The sequence below is a fragment of the Petaurus breviceps genome, unplaced genomic scaffold (assembly GCF_028583685.1).
Source record: "Petaurus breviceps papuanus isolate PSGF00001 unplaced genomic scaffold, PetGlider_PUasm1.0 183, whole genome shotgun sequence".
Classification (NCBI taxonomy): domain Eukaryota; kingdom Metazoa; phylum Chordata; class Mammalia; order Diprotodontia; family Petauridae; genus Petaurus; species Petaurus breviceps.
Window position 1 is genome coordinate 14,797,960 of NW_027185791.1, and position 7,478 is coordinate 14,805,437.

At 53.3% G+C, this 7,478-nt stretch overlaps 1 protein-coding gene across 12 annotated transcripts in view; it reads right to left on the bottom strand.

Annotated features, from left to right (window-relative positions):
* RAI1 (retinoic acid induced 1) overlaps nucleotides 1–7,478 on the bottom strand; it is a 325,207-nt gene that overhangs the window by 104,565 nt on the left and 213,164 nt on the right. For 2 of the 12 annotated variants that reach the window (XM_069087883.1, XM_069087889.1), the window contains exon 1: nucleotides 6,741–7,442. The exons of 8 other annotated variants lie outside the window; for them this stretch is intronic. The gene's annotated coding sequence lies outside the window, so the exon portion shown is untranslated. Of the gene's footprint in view, nucleotides 876–6,740; nucleotides 7,444–7,478 lie in introns of those variants that run through there. 2 more of the 12 variants (XM_069087891.1, XM_069087890.1) reach the window with 2 other exon arrangements.

Sequence of the window (7,478 nt, forward strand, 5' to 3'; positions counted from 1 at the left end):
GGCATCTTCCTGAACACTATGCCCTATGTCACCAGATTACCCAAACTGGAGGCATCTCAGATTCTGGTTGCCACCTATCTTTTTCTGTTCTGCCTTCACCCACTGCCAGGACATCCCTAGACTGAGCCTTGAGAGCACCTGTAGTCGTTCCCCATTGCTCACCACAAGGGTTGGCCAAAGATGGTCTGCTAAAGATGGCACACGAGCTGGTTATTATACTACCATGAGTGAATGGCTGGCTCCCATTCAAGCCTCCTCTCTGACTTCTCATTTCCCGAAAGGACCCCCCCCCAATATAATAACAATAATAACTGACATTTGTGGAACTCTGTGAGGCGGGTCTTGGAATATTATCATCTCCATTTTACAGATGAGCCTCGGGGAAGCAAAGCCCCTGGTCCTACAGCTAATAAGTATCAGAGGCAGACTTTGGATACAGGCCTCTCAACTCCAAGAAAGTCCGAGGCTTCTTCCACTACTGGAAACCCAGGTCCTTTCATTTTTAAAAGGTGACTAAGCCCAGGCCTAATAGATTAAGGCTAAAGGTTTCTACCTAGTTTGCAAGGTTGTCACCTGACCTATCCAGCCTTATCTCCCACCCCCTTCTCCCTAATACCTACCTACAGCATTTGAGTCAAGCTGTCTCCTGCAATACTGTCCTCATTCCTCTCTTCTTTACCTTTACTCCTAAAAGGCCTCTGGGTCCTTCAAGGCACAGCTCAAGCCCCAAATTCTCTGAGAAGCCCTTCTAGACCAGCCCATCCCATGATGACCTTTCCCTTCTCTGAATTCCCACGGTACCCTTTGTCTTTACCAGACAATCTCACATTTAGAAATCACCTTAGAATGGTAGAGCTGTATGGGACCTCAGAGACATTATGAGACCTGCCATCACCAGTTAGTTAGTAGCAGGACCCGGGCAAGATCTTGTTCTTCTGCCACCCAGCTGATGGTTCTTTCCATAGGCGTGGGCAGCTTCCCTTTGCTTATTAACATCCTCTAGCTGTTTCAAACCAGACTAGAAGCTTCAGGAGGGGAAGGGCTGTGTCTCCTCTCCCTGTGCAGTATTCTCCCCGTTACAGTACCTGGCCTGGGTCTGAGCACACACTGAGTGCTGCCAAATTGAATGAATGATCCTTTCTCAAGCCCAATCTCTCTCCCAGTGGTATGTGGGATCCAGGGAACTGATCAGGTTGGTTAGCTCCTAAGACCATGGCTCATTCTGTATTCTACCCACTTGCCCATGGCCCATCACCACCCCTAGAAGTGCTGCTGTATTATCATTATTAGCCAAACAATTATCCTTTTAATTGCTGGCCTCCAGAAGACAGGCTCCAGAGCATATATGACTGACTGTTAACCACCCTTCCCAGGCTTCCATTTCCTCTTCTATAATATAAAGGAATAGCTTCTCCGGTTGTAGGCAGTTGGGAGATGGAAGTGAAGTCAAGAGGGCATGCTTGGCCACCCCAGAGACAGAGGAAGCGATTTCTTCTTTGAGAAAGGAACTAGACAGGTAGAGGGACTGAGTAGCTTTAGCTCAGCACTCAAAGGAAACACAGCAAGCACTTGAGGAGAGGATGGCGATTCGAGCCCTCACCCTACTGGGTGAGCTCCCAAGCCCTGCTCTGAACTCCACTTTCTGAATGGGGGAGGACAGCACCCAGGAAACGTGGTAGCATGGAAAGAGCATCAGGCTTCCCGTCCTGATTCTGCCATGTACCCCCCTGTGTGACCTGGACCAACTCCCTTTGTTTCTCTGGGAGTTGGACAAGATGGCCTTTAAGGACCCTCCCAGATTCATATGCCTATCTCCCCAGGGCTTAGTGACTGACGAGAAGTTAATGAGAATGGCAGCAGGGCCCTCTGCAGATTGGAAATGCCACCTCATAAACAACTATCTGCCTTACAGCTTTCAATGCTGCAAGCTCCCAGATGGACATCTCCACACCCCCTGCCTGCTGCTGCTTTCATTCCAGATGAAGCCTCTGGTCCCCATAAGTGCCCCAAATGTTCATAACCTCCATTTTTTTTTCCAATCATCTTGCTCCAAAGCAAGCCCCTCCAGCCTAACCCTCCTGCCACTGTGACAGCCTCCTTGCCTTCTCAGCTTCCTCCATTGTGCCTGATACTGACAGCTGGCAAATCCCTGAACTCAGGTAGCTGGATGCCTGAGAACAAGAAGGCACCATGGTGCTGTCACAGCCAGAGAAAAATATGTCACCATCTAGGAGGCTCCCCCCACTCTGGCACTCCCTTTCCTGGGCTCTTCCTGCTGGCCCAGCACCTACCTCCTTCACCAGGGCACACCCACCAGAGACCTGATTCTGCTGTGCCTCCTGGGCTGAAGGCAGAAAACTGTAGGAATAGGAGGGCCCAACAGGCCCTCCCGGGCTCCCCTCCCTGTTTCCCTGATCCTTAGGAAATTCAGCCCTTTGCTTGTGTAGGACAAAGCTGACTCAGAGTTCTGAACTGGAGACTTCCTGTTTTTAATGCTCTGGGATGGTCCAATTAATCAGCATACCTGTATCAAGTACCTAGCATATTTTCAGCCCTGTGCTTGCCTCTACAAAGTCTACTAACCCTGTCTCCCACTTGTCTCCCATGCCTCTCCTATGTACCACCTCTAGTCCAGGCAAACTGGTCTTCCCGCTGCCCCTAGAAGGTAATTCGTGCTCATTTTTGCTCAGTCTTTTCTCACACCTAGAATGCCCTTCCCCCCACCCAATCCAACTCCACCACCTCCTCTGAAGCCTCCCTCCAAACCCCACCTCCCTGACCACTCCAGCCCACCTGTCTTCTTGCTGTGCTGTCAATACCCACTCACTTGTGCTCTCATCCTTGCAAAACAGGGAACACGCCATTGTCCTGTCCATGCCTCCCGGAGTTGTCCAACCTGCTGCCCCTCATTCCCTTCCCTACCCTTTCATTCTCATCGATATTCTTTCCCCCCTGGCCTCTCTCCCCAGCCTCAAATCATTCACCCCTCCCTTCGGGATGTCTCCTAATCCAGTGGCCCCAGCCTGTCGATGACCCTTGTTCTCAGGTGGGATTTTTTTGCTCACCTACAATTTTGTCTGATTCTCTCCAGAATTCTTTCTGGCTCAGCTAATAGCCACTAAAAGCCTAGTGCACACAGAGCTCTTGGTAGCCAACCATGAACTGCTTAGGAGTGAGGAGGTCATGCTTTATGGCTTTAATAACAGAGTTACGAAAGGTCTCATAACTTCATTAATGCCTACAAAATCTACAAGAGGCAACCAATGTTAAGAAAATGATGTGCTATTCTTTGAGTGTGTGGAAGAAAGTGATGGGGGTGGTGAGGCTGGTTTATTCACCTCCCCCTAAAAACTACATCTGGCTCCAAAGTATTAACCCATCCACTGGACATTCAAGGCTTTCCACAGTCTAGCACTAAAATATTTTTTCCCACCTCAATTCAATCCAAAGCCTTCTGTAACCTCTTACTAGATGCCAGGCACTTATTCAAAGATCTGGAGATACAAAGACAAAACAGAAAAAAACAAAAAATCCCAACAAAGCCTCCCCCCCCCCAAGCAATCCCTGTCTTCAAGCATCCCACTTTCTACTAGGGAACTTAGGGTAGAGATGGGGAGGACACCACAGACTGAAATAAATACAAAATAGCTGCAAAAATGGAATACAAAGTAATGGACAGTGAAGAAGGAACACTAATGACTAGAGGAGAGGGGAAGAAAGGAAGCAGGAAATATTTCAGAGCTGAGCCATGAAGGGAGCTAGCAGTTCCAAGAGGCAAGGATGAAGAGGGAGATTATGAGCATGGAGGCTAGCATGTGCAAAAGTCCTGAGGTGGGCAAAGGGCCGTCGTGCAGGGGAACACCAAGTAACTCAGTATAACTGGAAAGGAGTGTGGGGAGAAACAGAACCAGCCTGGGGCCAGGTGGGAGCCAGATTGTGAAAGGGTTTAAAAGGCAAACAGAGGCACTTATATTTTATCCTAGAGTCCACAGGGAGTTGGTAAGGCTTCCTGAGGAGGGGAGTGAACGTGGTCAGAGTACACCCCTCCTTAAAGCCTGTACTTTTGGCCGCTTTTCTCAGGGTGGCCGTGCTCATTCCCATGTCTCTACACCCTTTACTCATGCTTCCTCCACATCTCCCCCTCTTCAATATCCTTTCCCTCCTCTCCAACTACCCAAATCCCAGAACCCATCCTATGGGGCCCCCCAAAAAGCCCATTTCCTCCATGAAGTCTTTCCAATCATTCCAACCAGAAGCGGGTGCTTTCTCCTCCTCAGAGCATTCATTTAATTCTATACATTTACATTACTGCCTGATACCCTTACTGAACTGTTTCCCTCCTGTACAGATCTTTTCCCCTGCTTGGCTTTCAGGGCAGGTCATGATTATTCTAGAAATATGGAGCCATAGCATGTCTAAGCTGGAAGAGACATTAGCAAACATCTTCCCGAAACCCCTCCTTTTACAGGGAAGGATAATGAAGCCCAGAAAGGCAGGGGCGACTTACCCAAAGACACACAAGAAGTGGCAAAGGCCAGACAAGATTTCCTGAAACCTAGACGTGTACCCGTACATCACAAACCTATCTTAAACAACTATTTTGACCATAGTGATCATAGATTTGGAGATGGAAGGAATCCTCTCCAATCCCCTGTATTTTACAGATGAGGTAAGTAAGTCCCAGATGGGTTGAATGACTTGCCCTAGGTCACAAAGCTAGTCATTGCAGAAGCAGGGCTGGACAGGAAGTGAATTAAATATTTCCACACAGTTCTCTTGAATCCTGGTCCACAGACCCCTCCCCCCCCAGGCCTCCACACACACACACACACACACACACACACACACACACAGATCTGGGCACACAGCACATAAAAGAGGTGCAACACAAACTTGAGAAAAGAACAAAATCTGCTTTTACCTCCCTCACCCTCCTAATTCCTGTAACTGACTGTGTTAGACGTGGTGAGGTCTGTCAAATCCTAGAGCTGGAACTAGGCCTTTCTGACAGCAAGCTCCACTTCCTAAACATCATCCACCCCTCCAAACCACCTGGAACAGAGAGGAAGAAATGGCATCTTCAGCACAGCTCTGGCTCGAAGCTGGTACTGATGGTAACACCCCAGGCCCTGAGTGTTTTCTTGTGCTTGGCAGGGTTTTGGGTTTTCTTTGGTAGAGGCGGGGAAGAGGTTGAAGGTTTGGGGACAGCAGTCAAGTCGTGGATTTGAGGTATTTATCTATCACTTGCCTCGGTGGATGGGGGTAAGGAAGAGCAAAGGAAGGTGGGAAGTAGGCTGCTACCCTCCGGTCCTCCTGGACCAGAATGTTTCTTTCTGTTTTGTTTTGTAGTAGAGACTGTGTCAGACCCTTTCCCTGGCACACCTGAGGGAGCGAGGGCCAGCTCCGGGTGCAATCAGCACACTGGAAATTAGAAGAGCTTTCCAATGGTCCCTGGTCCCTACAAGTCCCTGTACAGTCCACATGTATATCCAAGTGCCACCATTGTGCAAGCTCGCTTCCGCTGAGTAGGTATAAACAAGGTCATCTGCAAGTCTAAACCCACCCGCGGTGAGTACCCCTCCCCCCCCCCCCCCCCCCCCCCCCCCCCCCCCCCGCCGCCCTCAGCCCTGAGCTGAGGCAGGGTGCTCTCGCCTCTCCCCCCCGCAGAGTTCTGCAAATTGTTTTCCCGCGAGCAGGGCCAAGCCAACATGTCCGCTTCCCCGCGTTACGCTGCAATCAGCGTTCCGAGCTGCTTAGCGAGCTGTCACTCCCGCGCGGCTGACTGGCACCGCTCTGCCCTCGCTGTGCCGCACACTCGGGGCCGCCCGAGCCGCTAACACACTGGGGCTGGAGGGGCAGGTGCGGCGCCCAGGGTGGCCAGGCTCAATCAGGCCCCCGATGCAATGCTCTGGGAGCTGGCTGTCTGACACGGGGCCGCCCCCGCCCTCTCCCCCTCCCCGGCTCCCTGAGCGTACAAATGCGCGTGTTTATTTTGCAATTAAGCCTCGCAGCAGAAAGTGGAATGAGAAATCCTTTGTTCGGGGGGCCGGGTTTGGAAGGGGAGTGAGGTACACTCGGCGTGGAGTGCGGCCCCTCCCCCCTTCCTCCCCCTCCCCCGCACCCCTCCACCTTTCACCAGAGCGGCAGCTCTTTTGCCCACGTCCCGCGCGCTGCTCCTGCAGCACGAAGCCCTTGATTGCCCATCAATCAGGGGCAGAGAGAGCGCGCTCCGCCCCGAGCCTCCCCCTCCCCACCTCCCCTCTCCCCGCATCTCCCATCCTCGCACCCGGCTCCCAGGGCTCCTGCAAAAGCCAACGAGCCGTGGCATGCAGTGTGCCGCACGCCGCGTTCGGCTCCCCCTTCCAGCCCCAGGCTCCTGCCGCCGCCGCCGGCCTAGGAACTGGGGGGGCAAGGGCGAGCCGCAGATACACAGATATCCCGGCCATTAGGCGGCGGCGGCGGCCTGGGACCGCGTTCCGCGCTGGATTGGCCCGGCTGCCCGACTTGTGCGCCGCCTGGGCGGCTGCTGGAGGAGAAGTTCCACCCACTTCCCAGCTCAGGTCATGCAGTGGGGCCACCGGGCATGAGGGAGAGCGAGGGCGAGCTCGGCCGCCCCGCCTGGCTCCCGGGACTTCCCGGGGCATGAGTTCAGAGCAGTCCCACCCACCCACCCACCCGGGAGCGCGGTCCCTGGGTCCCTGGAGCAGTCCCACCCACCCACCCACCCGGGAGCGCGGTACCTGGGTCCCTGGAGCAGTCCCCGCCTCGCTCCTGTTTCCTCTCCCCGGAACTGATGTGAGGGTTGGTGGAGAACATGAGGGGTATGTTCTTACAGGGAGGGGGAGCAAGAGGACTGGGCTCCTGGGGCCTCCCAGGGGGCGCAGAGAAATCTGCCTCGATCCGGGTGGCTTTTCATGTCCCGTGGGCAAATCTGCTGACCTTCCTCCCTCCTCGGCGCCCCTCCCACCTTCCCTGGGCTCGCTCTCTCTCTCCCCCGCACGAGTCCCCTTCAGTTCCTCCACCCTGCCTCTCTCACCCACACCGTCTTCCTCCCGCTCTTTTGTCCGCCTCCCCGAACCCTGACCCCCTTGGTCTCTGGGTCCCACGCTTGTCCAGTCCTGGGCGCTCGCCTGCCCGCCCCTGGCGTTGCTGCTGGTTTGGTCGATCCCTTTCGCGCGGCCCCGAAGTGTGAATGCCAATTAGGGGGCAGGAGGATGTGTATCTGAGATGTGCAAACACAAAAGGCAGGAAATAAAAGTCATCTCCCACCGAAGAGGAGAGGTAACCATGGCTACCTGGGACCTCATTTAAAACGGTGCCGGCCGCGGGCGAAAAGGCACCACTTCCCATTGTCAGAGACGCTTACGCGAGGCTTTGAAAATGCTAAGCCCCCTGGAAACCGTCTGGGGAGTCGGAAAACGAAAATGAGGAAGGGGAAAAATAGAAATGATATTTATTTCTGTTTGTGTGTGAGTCTG